Source organism: Tiliqua scincoides, chromosome 1 (assembly GCF_035046505.1).
Source record: "Tiliqua scincoides isolate rTilSci1 chromosome 1, rTilSci1.hap2, whole genome shotgun sequence".
NCBI lineage: Eukaryota > Metazoa > Chordata > Lepidosauria > Squamata > Scincidae > Tiliqua > Tiliqua scincoides.
Genome location: NC_089821.1, coordinates 279,171,378 through 279,192,132, shown reverse-complemented (window position 1 = coordinate 279,192,132; position 20,755 = coordinate 279,171,378). Strand labels below are relative to the sequence as shown.

The following is a 20,755-nucleotide window of genomic DNA, read 5'->3' as shown; positions in this document are numbered from 1 at the left end:
CTGTTGAATTTTAGTTTCGTTCTCTTGCCTAGGCTGTAATTTTTTCAACAGGGGTCCCGCAGGAGTGCCTGAAATGAAAGTTAAATAGATGATGACCGCAACAAAAAAAAACCCAGGCAGGTGGGCAAGCTTAACCCACTGAAATCTGTTGTTAGACAAGTGGTTGTGCCTTCCATTGAGAAGTCTTCCTGATGTTGTTTTCTTCTTTCCCTGTCTCACTTTCCATGTTAAATGTAGTTGCAAATTTTAAAAAAATTCTAATCATGGTATAGTTGTAGAACAGAACAAAGTATTTACATTTATCTTAAGGTATTTGGTTCTTTCTTTGCATAATATATTTTAGCTTCCATGTGACACAGTGAGGATTTTGTGAAATAAAATTCCACCCCCCTCTAATAATATGACATGCTACTATTCCTTGGAAGCAAGCAGCATAACTTGATGAATGCTAATTAGGTGGGGCCAAAGTTCTCTCAGCCATCAAATGTTCAAGCAGATTAATGTAATTGTAATTTGTGGTAAATATTTGTGAAAAGCAAATTTGCTGGTCCAGTGCCATGTGAATTGGATCTGGGAAGAGATAGAAAACTGGCAGACCAGAGTCAGACTAGATGAGACTGGATTTTTGTGTATTTTTGTATACTTAGAAGCAGCCACATCTCCCCTGAATTCAGTCAGGACTGTAGTAGTGTGTCCATGGAGAGGGGGGGAATTGAACCTTTCGCTTCAACTATGATTCCCTGATATAAATTGTTAGCTGCATAAGGAGAATAAAGACAGGAAGCCATACTGTACCTGACTTCCCTCCCACCCCAAATTAATAGTGGCTTTTGCAGAAGTATTGCAGAAGTGCTTTTCTTAATGACATATTTTAATTGTGGTGTTCCTGGGGTTTTAATGTTTTTATTGTTTTTATATATATGGTTTTATGTTGATATTGTTAGCCACCTTGAGTCCCCTTTGATGTGGGAGGAAGGTGGAATATAAATCCTAGAAATAATAATTTAAAATACGGAAATAGTTTGGGAGAAGGGTGAATGCACACTCTTCCATTACTGCAGGCTTGATCCAATTCCACCATGTCATACCCAGCTGCCTGAGTTCTTATCACAGATATTTATTTCTTGCTTGCTTGCTTGCATTTTTACCCCACCTTTCTCCCCAAGGGGACCCAACATGACTTTGAATTGATATGTCATGTCCCTTAAAGGGGAATTGTAGCAGAGATTTATAAAATCACAACTGGTGGGGCTGAGAATAAATGCAAGGGAACCTCTCTCTCTCGCTCAACATAAAAACACAGGGATCATCAGCTGAAATGGATAGGCAGCAGGTTTAAGACCAAAGGAAGTACTTCTTACTACAATGAATAATTAACCTGTGGAAGTTGGTTACCATGGATGTTGCGATGGCAACTGCTATAAATGGCTTTTTTTAGAAAGAAAAAAAAAGGGTTGGATGAATATATGGAGGTTTGGGCCTATTTGTGGTTACTTGATTGGTCTAACCCACTATGATGGTTCTTGCATTCCATGGATATATGTCTGTTGCCGCAGTCAGCACCCCCAAGTTGAGTTCTCCCCATACGGTAAGATCACAGGCCAGACTGTATGTTCTGACTTCATGCTGTTGCTCATTTCCCCTTCCCCATTTTTTGCTGCTGTCACAGGTGAGAGCAAGGAAATGCACAACAAGTGGTGACAAAGGATGAGCAACCCTACACCTGGGGGGACGACTCAAAATGGGGATATATTTTTGGCAGTAGTTCTATGTCCCCTTCTCTTTGTAATTTTTCCCTCTGGTTCTTATTTTGCTCATGCAACCCTAAAACAATTGAAACTAGGTTCACCAGATGAGGCCCATCTGAACCGCTGCGGTTGAGGTCCTGCAGTTATGTGACCAGTCCAGTTTATAACACAAGCGAATTTTGCTCTAAGAGCAAATGCCAATAAATTGAGCTCAACATTCTACTTCCTCCATCCTTGTCCTCCGGACAGCATATTCTTTTTATCTGTAGATCTTTATTTCCTTAAAGCTCCATCCCATTCTATCCTCTGGTCTTGGAGCAATTCACATTCTTGGACCTGGATCCTTAAGGACCATCTCCTCCCATGCGTGGTTCCCAAATGTTCCAGTCATCAGATCAGGCTTCGAGTGCTCTTGCCCTCAGATGCACAAAGGACATCCACTACAACTAGGACCTTTTTTTATGGTGGCATCAACCTTGTTGATCTCCTCATGGAGGTCTGGTTTGCCCTGCCTCCCTAGTCCTTCAGGAGACCTATAAAAACTTGGCCTTTTCTTGCCCTTTGGAGATGGGTAATGTCTGGAGTAATGGTAGGAATATTTAGTCTGGGTTCTCAGTTGTGTATTTTGGTTTTATTAATGCTGCCTTTAATCCATGTTTTTGATTTGAGGATTTTCTTTTGATTTCTTTATTGTAAGTCACCTTGGCTTACCCTTATGGACAAGAAAGCTAGAGTGTAAATGTTTTAAAATAATAAATATAATATTAAAAAAGAAATGGCCAAAATGGTAAATTCAAGGCAAAAACTAACCCCTTGTTTATCCCCTGCCTTTAAATGCATTGGAAAAAATCTCATCTCTCCAGAAAGTTGTTCCAATCAAGTTGTTGAGACAGGAGAACAGCTAACCAGCATGCTCCTCTCTGCTTCCTCCCATTGTCAGAGCTGGGCCATAGTTGCAGCCAGGCATGTAGCTAAAGTGAAAGGCCCAGCAGAATTTGGCTATAGTTGGATGGAGTGCTAAGACAGATGCACAAGAGGGCCAGCATGGAAGTGGAGTCAGTTTGCAGACCTGAACTGTGGGAAACCCATCCAAAGGAGACTGGGACAAGGAAATGGAGAGGTGAGCGAATAGAGAAGTTATCATGCTGGTGAGGAGCGGGTTGATAGGGACCCAGAGCAACAAGCAAGTTGACAGGCAAACACCTAGTGTAGGAGTAGAAAGGCACACATGTAGTGTTGTCCATGCAAAGGTCCATGTGATCTGAGCAGAGGTCAGGAACTAGAGCAGGGGTCTTTTCAGCTGAAGGGCCACATCAAAATAAATACATTAGGGATGGAACTTAGATGAATGAATGGGCTTAAATGTCCAGGATTTCTCCAACACCAACACAGCTCAGAAATAAATCACACACTTAAATGGACCCCCATTCCACTACCCCACAATCACATTTCTGGTTGTGTTTGGTCAACTGGGCCAGAGGCTCTCAGAGGATCAGAGGCTGGCCACAGGCCAGATAGAGGCTCGCTGCAGGCTGCATCTGACCCCCGGGTCAGGGTTTGGAGACCCCTGAACTAGAGCATTGCAGAGGGGTGGGCAGCTAGATGGACAGTACAGCCCCTCCTTTCACTTCACAGAAGTGCCTCATCACAAAAGCTACTGCCCTCTGGTTGGAATCCTGGATTGTCCTTGTGCCTGTTTGGAAAAGTACCATCATAATTGGCTTCTGGAAGCTAACAATAAAGAGCATCACAGGATGTAATCTTCCTCTGGGTATGTGAGGTCTAGTACTTGAGGCCTTTATTGAGGTTAAACTAGAATCTCACATGAGTTCTCAAAGGTTGTGGAAAGCCAGTGCAGGTTCTCCTGCTCTGGAGTCCTTCTGACTTGCTGTTTTGTTTTTTTGCTGCTCTTGTATTATGTGTATATTGTTGTATTTGTTTTTAATCTTTGTAAGCTGGTCTGTGTGTGTAACAGCAGAAAAGTGAAATATAAATAAAACTTATTAATAAGTTTTATCCAGACTACATGCATGCCTTTGTCATTGGTGTATGATTCCCAAGGGTGTACATGTGTGCCTGGGATGTTACTTTTGTTTCTGCTTCTTTAGCTTTTTTCATCAGGTGCCAGTGAGGCTCAGCATGTCTGTTCATGGCAAGAGGCCAGATGTAGCTAACCTTGATCATTAAATGGAACCTCTGTGTTCAGGGGCAATGTACCTTTTGAATACCAGCTGCTGGGAATAAATATGGCAGTGGGGGATCGGAGGCCGTTGCCTTCATTTTTTAAAATGACCTTTCCAAAAGCATGTGGTTAGGAACTGGATGGTGGGCTAGATGGACCTGTGCTCTGATTTAGCAGGCTGCTCTTCCATTGCTTGGAGCTGTCTGGTCCTTGTTTCGAGCAGTAGTTAACCTGATGCTTCAGGAAGCTCCCATGCAGGTCATACCAACCCCCATTGTTTGTTCCTTTCCCCTGCCTCAGCTAGTGTTCAGTGGCAAACATATAGGCTTCATTCACTAGCAGCCATTGATGGATCCCTCCTCCAAGAATGTCTCTCACACCCTTTGAAAGTCAGCTAATATGTACCTGTACTGTGGCAGCAAATTCCATGTTAATTTTGCACTGTATGAAATGTTTTCTTCTTGTGTTGAGGAACCCTGTGATTCTCTTTGGATGTTTAGTTGTGTCTATGTTGTCTGGATAGACTGTGACAGAGCAATGACCAGCAATGTCACTTCACCCGCACAAATGCCACCACCATCCTGGAAATCCTCTCATGTGCCTTGTGGATGCCCACCCCATTGGCGGTGTGTTAATATATTTTATTTATGCATTAAAATTGTGTCCTGCTTGTGATCCCCAAAGAGGAAGTACTGTATCTTGAAACTGTTAGCAAGATGATAAAAAGTACCCTAAAAGCAAAATCTGTATAGCTATATGTTTAAACGAAGCTAGTAAGTGCTGGCTCAACAGCCCTCTCTTCTGTTCTGAAGGGGCTGTGCATAGGTGGCATGTGTTTGGCAAGTCTCCTATGTACCAAAAGAGCATGGAGCTGGCCATGTGGGCATGCTCCAAATTTATGTATGATATAGGTTGTTTGTATAGTCTGTGGCTTGCATTGCTCTATGGGGAAAAAAACAATGTGTTTCCTGTTTGGAATCCTAAACCTTACATTAGTATGAAGTGCATTTTCTTTGCCTGCTCTGCATTTTGGTTTCTCTGCGCACTCAGGAACATCAGAGTTGGGGTTCTGGAGTGCATTTGCTTGCTGCTTTCCTCTTGCCACCGCACCTTTGAGCATTGTTTTCCAGGAGCAGCATCTGCCTAGTTCCCTTGTGCTTGACCAGAGTCTGCCAGGTGGCACTAGGGCTCCCAGGAGTGTCTCTGTGTTTGAGTGGCTCTGGCAGCATGTGTTTAGCTTAATTATCCAGTCAGCTGGTGTGGGAATCAAGCAGGAGCTGGGTTCTGGTGCTGAATCTGTTGCCTGTCGCAGCAGCAAAGAGTACACAGACTACTGAATGTATTGCAAACAACCCAGAGCACATGGAACAGAGGGTGGGCGAGGGAGCCTTGCAGGGAAAGCATGTTAGTCATCAGGTTGTTGCTGCACAACCCAGAAGCTCTCTTGTCTAGCAGGAAATTGCCCAGGTAAGCAGAGCACCCTGCTGTTTTTTTGGTTGTTTTTTTGCCTGAAGTCTTGCTTTAGAGGCTGTGCAGCAGCAAACCTTTTAGATTATGCTTTGCTCCTCCTTCTTCCCTTGTCGTTTGCAGCCTCAAGGGCTGGTGTCCTTCACCAAAGACCTCTGCTGCTTCTGTGCACTTTCCATTGGTTAGAAAACTAGAGGCAGTGGAGAGAACTCTTTGGTGCCTGCTATCTCTGCTTATGTAACTGTGCAAATAAAAGCGATGTCCAGCGACCCGAGTATGTCTCAGCTTTTCCAGCCAAGAGGCTCACTTGCTTGCCTTCAGCATTTGCTTAGTCTGAACTTTGTTGGTAGCTTGTTCTCTCTTCCCTTCCTTTTTGTCTGTTATATTCCATAGAGCTGAGTGTTGATTTTCTGTTGGTTTTCTGTAGGATAATGCCATCTGCAGAAACATATATTTCAGTAGTGACCTTGAAAATCTGTTTGTAAATGTTGAAGTTGGTTATAGTGGGCTAGAATCCTCCTAGTGGCTTGCAGAAGTAGGCACAAGGTTTTTGAGAGGTGGTGTGTGGGGGCACGTGGGGGTGTTTTAGGTTCTTAAATGGAAAGTGAAAAAGAAAGGAGCTCCTGCTTGGTGAAAAAATACTGATTGCATAACAATTGCTAATCCCTGACAAGCAGTAAAAGCTGCAGAAAGTTGATTATTTCAGATTGTTTTCTACCAAGAAGGCATCATACAACGCAAAGGAAGTCTTTGGAAATTCATGCTCTGAACGTTGTTGGGTGGAAATGTTGGACTACTTAACCTGATCTGAGTTTCCAGAAATCCTACAGGCACATTTTAAAAACCACAACAGATTTTTTTGGTAAATGTGTTCCTATTGCTTTAGGAGACTCTGGGGAACGAGTACAGAAAGCATTAGTAACACCATGTGCTGTGGCTGACCATTTCATGGCTTTGAAGCCCCATGAGCAGCTCTCTCATGCAACGTAACGATATGCTAACATGTCTCCTACAAAATTCCATGTGCTGGGAGGCAGAATTGGCACAAATAGCCATATGTAACAGTTGCTACACAGCAGGGGGAGAGAAATATGACTGGATATACCTGAACTGTGGCAGTGATTCTTTCCCAGTTTGGACCTCTTGAGTGCCTGATGCATTAGCTATGCAGTGGCTATGAAGCAGAAATGTGTGTGTCATCATGTAGCGGTTGTGTGTGTATGCAGGGAAGTTCATTGTTCAGTTTTGTATTATGCATGCACTCATATGACAGAGAGTGATGTCTTCTAAGTGAACAACTGTGTTCTTCTGCTAAGCACTGTATTTCTATTTTCTATGTTTTGCACAAAATTTTGTACAGTACTGTGATGAAGAGGTAGAGACCTTCTTGTGATCAGTCTGAGCATCAGTTGCATAGTGCCTTTCTTCCTGGCTGTTGTTTTGCTGCTGCCCCTTTAAAAAAAAAAAGTCTGTCATTGCCCTATTTCCATGGTAAGCAACTTAGGGACCAGTCCTATCCAACTTTTCAGCACCTGTGCAGCAGTAATGCAATATTGAGGTAAAGAAACAAATGTTCCCTTACCTTGAGGAATGTCCCATTATTGCCTCTTCACCGCGGGGTGCAGCACATGCCCCATTGGCACTGCTGCGTCAGTGCAGGAAAATTGGATAGGATTGGGCCCTTACTTATTTCTTATAGCAGTTGTGAAAACCAAGCAGTTTTATTATTCCCATTTTGAGGTTCTTCCTACCCCCACAGTTGATCAGCATGAAATGAACTGAGTGCTGTTCAGGTGTATGGGTAAAACTGTGCAAAATATTTTAGGCAGAAAATGAAAAAGAGCCTGTAGTTTCAAAAGGTAGGAGTGTGGATTTGTTTGTCTATGGAAAATACACAGTTAGCTCAGGGATAGGAAAGGGCAAAATGGAAATGAGTATGATCGTATGGAGTGAATTTATGATGAGTCAGATCATGTGGTTGGTCTGTGGAACTCCTTGCCGCAGGATGTGGTGACGGCATCTGGCCTGGATGCCTTTAAAAGGGGATTGGACAAGTTTCTGGAGGAAAAATCCATTACGGGTTATAAGCCATGATGTGTATGTTCTCCTGATTTTAGAAATGGGCTATGTCAGAATGCCAGATGCAAGGGAGGGCACCAGGATGAGGTCTCTTGTTATCTGGTGAGCTCCCTGGGGCATTTGGTGGGCTGCTGTGAGATACAGGAAGCTGGACTAGATGGGCCTATGGCCTGATCCAGTGGGGCTGTTCTTATGTTCTTATCATTGGTTCATCTAACTGAGCATTGTTGGCTCTGACTGGCCACAGCTCTCCATGATCTTGAGCAGAGGTAGAATTTTCCCAGCCCTACTATTGGACATTCAGCATGGAAAGTATAGACTCTAACACTGAACTCTGAACATTGAAATATTTAGCTGCCATTCACTGTGTCAGATCATTTGGCATGAAATGTGGCCAGAATAGTGTGGACATTCTCCCTGGGCCTCTTCTTCCCATTCCCTTAGATCAGGGGTGTCCAAAGCTTTTGGCAGGCGGGCCACATCATCTCTCTGATACTGTGTTGGGGGCCAGGAAAAAAAAAGAATTTGCATTTCAAATTTGAATAAATTTACGTAAATGAATATATTAGAGATGGAACTTATATGAATGAATGAAGGTCTTACAATAGCTCAAGGCCTATAGAAGACCTTGCACAAAGTAACGCTGACTTTTCCTTCACTGGTGCTGCATCATAGACATGAAACAGCAAGCAGTGGAGGGAGCCCTCGTCCCACAGCTCACGTGAGAGGTCAAACAGTTGGCCGTCACGCTGAGAGCAGTTGCATCAGGCCAGCGCAGGCTCCAGCAAGTCTCTGGATGGCCAGAGGCTCATTGGAGACTGGGGGCTCCCTGAGGGCCGGATTGGTTGTCCTCGAGGGCAGCAAGTGGCCCCAGGGCCGGGGTTTGGACACCCCAGCCATAGATTGACAGGCAAGGCCTGGTTCTGCTTTTTCTGTTTGCAACTGTGAGGTTTGCAAAACCGGGGTTCTTAGTTGTAATGGCCACCCTGTGGTACTTGTCATCCCAAATGACTGTTCGCTCCATTTATTGCATTGTAGTACTTCATTCATTCATACTTACATACCCCCTTTTCCTCTGCTGGAGCTAATACCCAAGGTGGCTGCCTTTCTTCTTATTGATCTTACCTTACTTCTGTCATGGAACAATGTCTCTCTGCTTCCAGGCAGTTTGCCTTACTTTGTCACTTCATTAATTTCACTGCCTGGTCAAAACATTCTTATTTAGGTAGGTCTTTTGTATTACTGACAGGAGTTACTTTATAGTTAAATGGTATTTAATGTTGTCTTTGTTTTTAAGGAACTGTTTCCTTATCTTGTATGTCTTATGAATTACATGTATCCCTTGCATTTAATAGACAAGAGACTTACAAAGTTGAAAGAGAAATTAGAAAAGAGCTCAAATTCAGTTTAGATAGAAATAGATAACATCTTGTGGAAAAAGTGTAGGGGGGTGTACCAGGTGTGATTGACCCACACACATGTTCTCCAATATTTTCTGAAGCCCTTTTAAGTATTGAGCAGGAACTGCCCTGGAGACAAAAGATGTCTTTATACTATACCAGGGGTGTCCAAACTTTTTGGCTGGAGGGCCACATAATCTCTCTGACACTGTGTTGGGGGCACATACATAAATGAATATACAGTGGTGCCTCGCAAGACGAAATTAATTCGTTCCGCGAGTCGTTTCGTCTTGCGAAAATTTCGTCTTGCGAAGCACAGTTTCCCATAGGAATGCATTGAAATTTAATTAATGCGTTCCTATGGGCAAAAAAAGTCAGAACAAAGTCAAATTTGGTTTACAAAGTGTTTATTAAGTGCTCTTTAAAGGCATACATACTGTACAGAGGATTTCAAAAATTTCAAGCACAAAACTTCAACTTTTTAAACATGACCTGGGTATTAACGGTTGTGCGATTTAAAACAAACCAAAAAAAAAGCAAAAAAATTCGTCTTGCGAACCACAGCCATAGAAAAATTTGTCTTGCGAGTCACCAAAAAATCGCAAAAACGCTTTCGTCTTGCGAGTTTTTCGTTGCGCAAGGCATTCGTCTTGCGAGGCACCACTGTATTAGAGATGGAACTTATATGAATGAATGAAGTTCTTGCAATAGCTCAAGGCCTATAAAAGGCCTTGCACAAAGCAAGGCCTGCCTTTCTTTTGCTGCCGCTGCTGCATCACAGATGTGAAACAGCAAGCAGTGGAAGGAGCCCTCATCCCACGTGAGAGGTTGAACTGTGAACATCCCACAGTTCACGCGAGAGGTTAAACAGTTGGCTGTCATGCTGAGAGCAGTTGCATCAGCCCAGCGCAGGCTCTAGCAAGTCTCTGGAGGGCCAGAGGCTCATTGACGACTAGGGGCTCCCTGAGGGCTGGATTGGGAGTCTTCGAGGGCTGCAAGTGGCCCCAGGGCAGGGGTTTGCGCACCCCTGTACTATACCAACATGACTGCTACCAGAGACCCTTGGGAACTGTAGTTTTATTATTATATTAATCTCAAGCAATTCTCAGCAGCCTCACAAAACAATATTCAACGCGAACCATCAGAGGTAAAATATGTAGCATAGATAGCCCTAAGCAACATTTGTCCTCCTCAGTGACCAGCACCATTGTAGAAGAGCTACTGCAGTAGAGGGGTTTGTGTGTGAAAATGAACATAATTTATACACCACTTTTCAACAAAACAGTTGTTATTGATATTTATCTGCAATTGTACACACATACACACTCCTCTGTGTTTTTGTGCATTAAAAAATTGCAGTGCCGTGGACTCTATTTCTTAATGACGTTGAAATGACCAGTGTTCTGGTTGTATTAGTATTTATATCTATTTCTTAATGTTTATAATGCTTTTTGTAAGTACACAGAGTTTTCCTTTGATCTACTTTCAGGAAGTTTACTGTTAATACCTGACACATTGAAAACTTCCATTGTCTATAAATTCCTTAAAAAAATAGTAGGTGACATCAGTGTACCTGTGGAGATTTTATTGATTTATATTATCGGTCCCAATGTGCATCAGTGTAGTTATCTGCTCTGCATCTCCTCTACTGGTCTGTTGCCCATTTACCTAATTTGAAAAGATACTATAGTAAATTTTTTCCCCAAAGTTTGCCACCTGCCTGACTTTATTGCTTTCAGGATTGCCTGAAGTGTCAGCTGTAGCACTTCCCCATATGTTCTTTAGTGCCTGTGGTTGCCCTCAGGCAAGTAAACCTTGCCTTGTATTTAACAGAAACTGTTATGTTATGGAGTCAGGATGAATGACTTCATAGCCTTTTTTGCATGTCGTTGTGAAAATGGCGATGTGGGTCATCATGGTTAATTTCACAGCTATCATGGAGTAAAGATGTCTGGGTCATTCTTCATTGATAGAGATGGGTTTTTCTGATGATAAAACAAAAACACATGCCACTTTCTGCACTTCTTCTCATTTCTGTGTTTAAAAAAAACCCTCAAAATCTGTGAAAAAACAGTTCTCTTAACACCTCTACTTGCATGTGGCTGCATTTGCTGACAGTATATCACCTATATCACTCACTTAGTACCCTTTTAAAGCCATTATAAAAATGCACTCTTGGAATAAAAACACATAAAACCGCTTTCTGCACTTCTCATTTTTGTCAAAAAATGAAATCTCTGAAAGAGTAAAAACCAAAAAAGCACATCTCTACTCCATAAAGAGCAGACCCATCTGTACTGTCTTTTAGTGGGAGTGAAGTAGCTATATGCAGTCAGTTGCTCCTTGATTTGAAAATCTTATTCTGGTGTGTCTTATGCAACTCTCTTTTTTCAGAGTTGTTGCCTAGAATTCTGTTCTGAAATAGCCAGGTCATGTGCTGTCTTTCTTGGAGCTATCAATGGAGATGGTTTGCTTTAAGGCAAGGTTCAGGCCATTGGGTAGAAATGATTGAGATGGACTACACGTTGCTGTTGTGAGCCACCTGTTATAGCAAAAATGAGCCCATAACTTATTAGACTGTGGTTGACAGAGGTTGCTGCCTGTGGCCCTTCAACTGTGGGCAAACAGGCCAAAGATCTGTTTCTCAGATATGCTCTCAGGTTAGCTCTCTGAAGTACCAGTTTGGAAACTCAAATGACTTTTTATTTGCCTTGACTTACTTACTTTTATTAAAGAGTTTATAAGCCTACTTTTTACCCTGTTTGAAAGGTTATATTTGTATTGTATTGGCAACCTTCAGTCTCGAAAGACTATGGTATCGCGCTCTGAAAGGTGGTTCTGGCACAGCGTCTAGTGTGGCTGAAAAGGCCTGGGGGGAATAGGGGTGGCATCTGCATGTTGGGGTGTATTTGTGTGAGCAAGCCCCCATCTGCTTTGGGGTTGAGTTGTAATCTTGTGTGGCTGCATTCCTATCCACACTTTCCTGGGAGTAAGCCCCATTGACTCAAATGGGACTTACTTCTGAGTAGACCTACATAGGCTTGCGGTCTGTGTCAGCTTAACCAAGGATCTTTGCCTTTCTCATTTTCCACCCCCTTCAAAAAAGGGGAAAAAAACCCACTCTTGATCAGTCAAGCTTTGTCTCCAAAAATTGATTAAAAAAATAAAAATACCAATTCCTTTTCAGCCATCCCCCTTTTCCTCCTTCCTCCTTTGGGGGGGGGGGTACTTCCCACGTTGGTTGCTATTATAAGACAAAAGGCACAATCCTAGCTAGGTCTACTCAGAAGTAAGTCCTATTGTGTTCAATGGGACTTACTCCCAGGAAAGTGAGGTTAGGATTGCAGCCAAACATTCTTTGGGTCTCAGTTTGCATCAGTTTGCAATTAGCAGATACATACAAAACAAAGTCTTCCCCTCCCCCAGCAATTTCATCACTTCTCCCCCCCTCCCTTTCCAAAACCCTCCAGGTGTGCTGCTAACAAACTCAGTGCACAATCCTAACCAGGTCTACTCAGAAGTAAGTCCTATTTTGTTCATTGGGGCTTACACTTAGGTAAGTGTGGTGATTGCAGCCTCAGCATGCTGGCAGCTGTTTTCTTTGTTTCTAGTGTATAATTATAACACCTTCATCCCCATTTTGGAGGTAACTGAGGTGAGGTGATGTAATGGGGAGCCGTGGCCAATGGCCACAAGGATCAGGGGAGCTTTGGGCTGGAAAAGTTCGAGAAACACTGCTCTATACACTAGGAGGGGTGAAGAACCCAAGATGAACCACCATCTGAACCCACCCTGAAATTCTTCCACCTGTCCTCCTAACTCCAACAGTGCACACAAACTGCACAAACAAGAGGAGCACACACTGCCCCTCCAAGGACACCTTACTTGTCCTGCTCCTGCTCTGGTACCACTTTTTGTAAAGTGTTTTGTGGTGAGAATGCTGGGAGTGACGTATCTCCCAGCTGTTCCCATTCTCCTCCTTCTGCAGTTCCACTGCTGCTTTTTAAAAAGTGGTTCAGCTGGGAGAATACTAGATGTGGAACCTCTGTGCCCCCAGTATTCTCTCCTCCAGCCACTTTATGGGAAGTGTCAACAGAATTGGAAGAGAGGGAGGTAAGCCTCCCCAGCCTCCTCCTCTCACATGTTCTCTGAGTACACAAGAAGATGATGACGCTGCTGGAGAGGCAGCAGACCAGGAACGTGGCAAGTGGGTGTGAGACATACCCTAAAACATTTCATGATTTGGTAAATATAAAGTATTTCTTCTAATGTCAAGAATCATTTGACATAGTCCCACAGCAACTCACAGCTTAATGGACTTCTCACAGGGAAGGACCACTGAGCAGTCTTTCAACAAATTGTCATCTAGGTGTTCACAAAAGAAAATAAACTTGCACATAGCTAAAAACTTGTGAAAACTATTATTTTGCACAGCTCTTAAAATTTACTGACACGGTATTGCAAAGAAGTGACAACTCATTTTTTTTGCATACTTGTATTTTTAAAATAATTCAAGCAATTTTAAGTCTGTATTTCCTGACTTTGAACTGCCTTTGGTACTGTGCTGTAATAGTTGATATTTGAATTATGTTTTCAATATATAATTTAATCAATAATGGGTTTGTTCATCTAATGCCCATCTTCTTGGCTAGGATGTTAGCCTCTGATTAGTAAATAATACCTACCCCCTTGTAAATGTATCCTTGTGTATGTCTCTTGAGGTCTTTTTAGTCAAATGATTTTACCAGAGGTTGTCTTGGATGTCATGGTTTATTCCTGTAGTAATCCCCTCCCCTGTTGTTCCTGAGGAATCAGGAATAGCCCCTACTAAACTACATCTGGGCCCCAGTTTCCATCCAGAATCATCAGTCCGTCCGTCCCCTCAAGAAATATAAGCACAGTAAAAATTGTTTCCCTTTTCCCTCCCACCTTTGGGGCAGATTTAATCTTTATCTGGTGGCTCAAGGAACCTGAGCAAATGGCAGAGGAAACCTGCCCAGCTTCATTCCAGTTTCATTTGTATAGGCTCTTACCTTGTTCTGAGTACTTGCATTTGTCAATACTCTGTAGACTTCTATGGGAGAGAGAATAATAGCAGTAAGTTAAAACTACTGTTCCATCTCTGAGACTTTCTTGGGCAATGTAACTGCAGCAGCTGAAGCGAACTTTCAGTGGAAGCAGTTGAGTACAGATAATTATCTTCCCCACCCACTTAAGTTGTCACTGTGGTTGAATGATGTGCTGTCACAATGCGGTTCAGGTTTAAAACAATGGGGGTCGAAGTTTTCCCAAATGAGCTTAGCACACAGCCTCGTAGCCAGTAGCCATCATTGAGATGTCAGCCTGACTTGCACTAGGGGCTGCCCAGATGGCAGCAACCTCACAGCGGAATCTCTGTTTGTAGAAACTTCTTCTGCAGGAAGCCAGAGTGCAACAGCTCCCATCAGTTTCCTCCACAGGGGAAGATCACAATGAGCAGATTGGAAGCAGGATGCCAGTCAGGATTTTGTATACTGGCACATTCATTCACTATAAATCTAAAACACTCTGGTGGCAAAGGCTTGGAGTGCACAAACAGCTTGTTGAAAGTGGGTGCAACAGTGAAGCTCAGTGTACAGGTGAGCTCCATCTTGGCTGTCATTTATACCTTTCAAGCAAACTCTATATAGCTTCCTGCTACAGCAGTTTTTTCTGTGGTCTTCTTATATGTTGTTGTTGGCAACCTTCAGTCTCAAAAGACTATGGTATCGCGCTCTGAATGGTGGTTCTTCTTATATGTACTGCACTAAGATCATTCCAGCCACATGAGTCTGTCTGAGATCATGAGTTCGTAGTATGTTCCTTCCTAGGCCAACACTCTTATGGAAATCTGCTGGATCAGGCAGAGTATGTAGAGAACCGGTATTTGGTTTAAATTTTTAGGCAGTGTTTCTATTTAAAGGCAGCTTGTACACCACTGCTGATCTCTTCTAGTTATGTGCAACCAGCATGCTATATAAGTGGTGAGAGTGTTGGAGTAGGAGACCTAGTTTCAAATGTCCAGTCACCCATACAGCCCACAGTGATCTTGGGCCAGTCACTTTGTATGGGAGCAGGGAGAGGAACAGAGCTCTAGGATTTATCCTACAGCAGGAGCAGTGGTGTCATTGCAGGAACTTTTTTCAAAGCAACTTAGCTGAGAAGCATCAAACTCGGCAAGAGGCAAACTGAGATGTTTGCCTAGGGGCAGTGTTCAGGTCCTCATCTTTTCCAAGGACTGCCTGAGACACCTTATGTAACAATAAGGCTACAACCCTCAGATTTATTTGGGAATAAGTCCTGCTAAACACAGTTGATACCTGCTTTGAGTAAACATGCATAGGCTGACTCAGCGGTTCTCTAATTCTCAGGAGGTTTGAGAACTGAGGTAAGTTGTTGTGGGGGAGGGGCAAAGGCAGCAACACAATCCCCAGGATCACACCACTGTCAGGGACAAGGGAGGTTACCTAAAGCCAGCACCGGCCTCTGGAGGGGGGTGCAGGGCTCCCCAAGCCTCTAAATAGCTATCACAACCTACTTCCTGTTTTTGATTGTGAAATTCCACATGCAATAATGCCCTGGCTATACATGGAGGGTAGGTTTCAAGTGCCACCAGAAATGCAGGATAAGGTCCCATTTCTAACTACCCCATTTTTAGCTGGAGGTCTGCCTGCCAACCAACAGCCCCTCACATGGAGTTACCTGAGTTGGGAGAAGGATGGCAAGCACTATGACCGACTTCTTTACTTCACTTTTCTTCAGTCTTCCTCACATCCCTATACAGTAACACACCAGCTCAAGCCTTCTCTGGGTAGTGTGCAAGGCTGAACAAGGCATTGGGGAAGCAAGTTCCTCTTTGAGTTCAAAGCAGTTGGCAGGTTGGTTTTAATCAAATAATGAAAATGATTGGAGGGGAATGGAACAAGGAAATAAAAAAACCATCAAATTCTATAACCAGGGGACATCCATGAAAGTTGAGTGTTGGGAGAGTTAGGACAGACAGAAGAAAATATTTCTTTACCCAGCATGTAATTAGTTTGTGGAACTCCTTGCCACAGGAAGTAGTGATGGCATGTTGCCTGGATGCCTTTAAGAGGGCATTGGACAAATTTCTGGAGGAAAAGTTCATTACAGGTTACAAGTCATAGTAGGTATGTGCAAGCTCTTGGTTTTAGAGGAAGACTGCCTCTGACTGTCAGATGCAGGGGAAGGCACTGGGACGCAGATTGTGTCTGTTGTCTTGTGTGCTCCCTGGGGCATTTGGTGGGCCACTGTGAGATACAGGAAGCTGGACTAGATGAGCCTTTGGCCTGATCCAGCAGGGCTCTTCTTACGTTCTTATATGATAAAGATGCAAAGTTCCAAAATAAAGGCAGAGTACAACTAAGACTTCCCTGTCTGAAAGCCTGATTGCAGCATCTTCCTGACATTGGAGGGAAAGATCTTCCTAGCAGTTAACTCTGCCTGGCTGGTCAGCATCATGGCTTGCATCTTGGCTTGGGGACATCTTGTAAAACCCAGCTGACATCTTATTCTCTCTCACCCTGTCTTTGTACTGGCTCCCCAGCTCAGTTTGGCAGCTCTCTTTTATCCTGTTTTAGGGAGCCTACCACTTCTAGCTCTGATAGGCTGGTTTTAAATTAACTGGCGTTCATATTTCTTGCTCCCTAGTCAGCTGAGTGACTGGACCAGTGACCAAGTGTGAGCTAGGTTTTGGTCAAAGCTGTGGTTCTCAGGTGACACCAGGTAGTTACGGGACTTGAACGTACACCTGAAAAAGGAAGGCTAGGTGTGATGCAGGACCTAAAATTCTGAGAATGCTGAATGTGACACCTAGTTCAACCTATTATTATTGTTGTTGTTGTCATTATTAACAGTATTTATATACCACTTTTCAACAAAAAAGTTCACCACAGGGAGTTATCTCTTGGGGGGGAAAAAGGAGTTCTCAGGACGGTGGGCTTGCTCATGACAGTACCTCTAGTCACCAGTGATATGGTCTGAAGACTAGAGCAAAATGCTATTGTAGGTTTAATCTGCAGGCTGATTAGGTAACATTAGATCGTTAGATGTTGGCACAAATAATCAAAGGGCAAAACAGGAGATCAGTGATAGGATTTCCTTGATACCCCCGCTAACTGGGTAGAGGCGCTTTTAAAAATTGGTACTTCTTTTATTTTTTGCAAGGGAAGAATGGTTGTCTCTCTTCATCCCAGCGCAGTGTCTTTTCTAGTGACTGTTGCTAGCGTTGTTCTGTATCTTTTTAGATTTTGAGTCCATTGTTATAGGAAGCCATTTAGTTTCATTTTCTGTATAAAAAGCTTTGTGAATCTTATTTTGTTGAAAAGCAGTATATTAAGAACATTAATAATATCTTTTTTTTTTTTTTTTTTTTTTTACTTTTAAAACAGGTCCAAGAGGCCTAAGCTTGTTTGGAGCAGCAGTACTTGTGTTGGGGGCGGGAATTCTAATCCTGCTTCCCTAATCTAAATAGCTCCCAAAGCTGCAATTAGCCTCATGGGGAGAAATTAATGAATGTGGCATCTATACCTGGTATATCTTTTCTCCCCCAGTGGAATGAATAGCAGTTTGGGAATGGGATTTAGAATGCTGCAAGATTCCACCAATAGGTTCCGTTTTCCTAGCAACTTGCTCCCATCTAACCAATGAGGGACATGCATGGGTTTTCCATACTCACTGGACCAAAGTTAGAATTGGCCCAGAGTCTTCAGACACTTCTTATTTTGTATGCCTAAGTGAAATTTGGCAAAAGTTCTAAAACCCAGTTAAAGGCTGAATTCTGATGTTGCCACATGTAAAATGTATGTGATGCTGAGCTGATTATCTGCAGTACAGTGGCCTAGCATGCCCAGGAATAAGCTTGACCCTGAAAAGAGATTTCATCTCTGAAGCCAGTTCTTTTCCATTCTTGGCTCTGAAGCCAAGTCTTTTCCAATGAAAGAGTCAGGTGCCTTCCTGCCAGACAGAGTGAGTAACTTTTGAACCTGTTAGCAGCAGTGTATTTATGAATTCCATGTTTACACAGCTTTTTGGCTTCTAATTAATTACAACGCAGAAATAAAATACACAATTAGGGATATATGGGGGGGGGGGGAATGTATGGCAGTCTTCTAGCCCCAGGCAGTTAATGATACAGTCCAGGTTGGTTGGTTTTTCCTTGCCTCTTGGCCCAAAGACTTGAATCATAAAAATTAAAATTATTTTAAAACCACACAAATGAAAAAAATAAATACTAATTGAAACAATAATAAAAACAATTAAAACAAGAACCAGAGATAGTGCCGGGTACAGATTGCCAGCTCTTCCCAAGGGTTGAGATAGAAGTAGCTGCAAGTGGGCTCTGGGGTTGGCTAATGCAGGGCTTCTCAAACTAGGGCGTTGTGACGCCCTAGCCTGAGAGCCCTGGCCTCTGCCCCCTTAAGGGGAGGGGGCAGGGGGAGGCAGCGACGTGATCCCCAGGATTGCGTCACTAACGGGGGCACAGGGACTGGCATGCACTTACCAGTCCCTGCAGCAGCCTCTCGGGGATGTGAAGAGGCTTGCGCGACCCTCTGCAGGGCTCCCTAGCCTATCCCAGAGAGTTTGTGAACCGCTGGGCTAATGAGAAAGAGGCCAACTCAACAGGAACAGTCCTTCCATTGATCTGCAGAGTCTTCTCATCTGTCAGTCCTTTGGGGTTGGACTGCAAAGTATCTGCTCTAGAGTCAGGAGCAAACTGGAACTGTGGGTGCCTAACCCTGAATTAGGATCTGGAGTGACAAGAGTTCATCTAGCTTGGGAACACTGAGATCCATTCCTGAAATTGAGGGCTTGATCTGCATATTTGAGCAGAAGCCTGAAGTGCTGGTTAGTGTTGACTAGGCGGAAAGCCTGACCAGTTTTAGAGGCTTCATCCTGCTAACCAGGTCTAAGGGCCAGTGTTCATGCACCTGTTCCTTCATGTGCCTAAAGGGGTCCTGAGATCTGAGTGCTCAGTCCCAGCATTAGTCTACCATTTCTTGTCTTTAGTCCTGGAGTCCCTTCACACTGTCTTCTCATAGCTGACATTAGCTGCAGCTGCTCCTTCTCTTGGGTGGAATTTTTTCTCCTTCCTTCGCACTTATGTGAGTAGTTCATGGCTCTGTGTTTACCTTGCTCTACACACCTGCTTGTTTCCTGTACAGAGCTGACATCTGACTATAATGAACATTGATGTGGTGGCATGTTGGAAAGTAGCAAAAAGCAATCCGGCCTAAGATGATGTTTTAGGGGGTGGAATAAGAGAAAGGGGGAGAAAAACCCAGCACTATTTAGTCTCTGAAGTTCCTATCAGAATTTAATAACTATACCGTGATTATGCAACGCTCGATCTATAAAGTAGTCCTGAGGGAAAATGTCAGCATTTGCTGGTGGTTCCCATGGTTACATCCAATTCTTAACAAAGGAGGGAACAAGGGAATTCAATTATTCTTATTTCAAATACAGTGCAACATCATTTATCCAAATGGCCTGGAGGATATTAAAAACATGTTTGGGTAGCTAGGAGTTCAAGGTAATCAAGGACTGGAGAATGTTTCAATAGGGCTGGAACAGGAGTGTGTGGTGGTAGTGGTAATACTGAAATAAACATGGAACTTTGTATAGCTGAGGTTCTGTTAATTTTTTCCCCACTGATCCATGTTCTGAAGAGTAGACAACTCAAAGTCCTGGGTAGCAGGGCTGGTTCAATTTTTTTTACCCTGGCCAAGCCACGTGCCCCGGGATTTCTCCCGTATTTGTGTAGGTGCTCCTGGGGTTCATCCCCTGGCTGCAATGCTGATTTGCTGAGACTCCTAGAATATTGCTGTCCAAAGCCACCATTTGGGATGCATTGGGTCAAGTCAGTCGGAGTTGGAGCTCTAAGGGCAGGTCTCGAGATTGTGACTGACAACAGTGTTCTGCCCTTTGTGCTCCCTCCCAGATTCCATTTGCAATATGAATACCTCACCTGTTTGAAGTAAGAGCTGAAATTGTGTTTACTTTTCCAATAAGTAGGAGTGGAGTAAATGCTACTACCAGGGCCAGCCTAAGGAGCTGCAGGGTCCAATTTAAAACATTTTTGCAGGGGGGCCACTCCCAGGACCCCCCACTCACCAGGATAAGTGGCAGCAACGAGGCATGCAGCAGTGGCATCACTGCCACCTTCATCTGGGGGCACAATCTCAAGCCAATCAGAACCAGAGGTGGATAGGCAGGATGTCCATTGGCAATGATCAGCTCACTGTGCTCTCCTTGCGATGCATCAGCATGGAAGATTCTATGCTAGAGCATCTGCTGCAAAGTGAGGTGCTGGCTATGAGTGCTCTGCTCACAGGCCCAGCCCAATGCAGGGCCCCTCCAGGTACGGGGCCCGGTTTTGCCAATCCTGGCTACTACTGCAGTAATAGTTATCACTTTGTCTTACATTTTGGTATGTAAGAGTGGTGTGGTTTATTTAGAGTAGGCAAACCAGGAGAAGGGCAGTCAATGGGAGAAATGCAGGGGTGATATGGTGGAATAAGAGACAAATATCAGCCCTCCCTGCTTGCAGCTATTTTTGATAATCATTGATGAATAAAACTGCCTTTGAGCAGCTACTGGCAATGAAAACCAATGGGAGGCAAGAGGAGAATCCAAAATTAGAGCAGTAATGAGTAAAAAAAGAACGGATGGGAGAGGCAAAGTGGACAGGAAACTGCCTTTACTTGGTGTTCAAGTTTTCTTTCTGAATTCCCAGGATGTGGCTTCGGAGTTTGTCACCAGATTTGAAATCCCATGCCTCCACAACAAATTTTAGTGCTGGCATCTTGTCACTTCTTATGTGTTTATGACAGTGTTTGATA

General features: G+C 43.5%; 1 protein-coding gene across 10 annotated transcripts in view; it reads left to right on the top strand.

The window, feature by feature from the left end:
• NCOA1 (nuclear receptor coactivator 1) overlaps positions 1-20,755 on the top strand; it is a 358,899-nt gene that overhangs the window by 223,563 nt on the left and 114,581 nt on the right. Inside the window, exon 1 of one of the 10 annotated variants that reach the window (XM_066626703.1) lies at positions 5,329-5,397. The exons of the other annotated variants lie outside the window; for them this stretch is intronic. The gene's annotated coding sequence lies outside the window, so the exon portion shown is untranslated. Of the gene's footprint in view, positions 1-5,328; positions 5,398-20,755 lie in introns of those variants that run through there. 10 annotated transcript variants of the gene reach the window in all.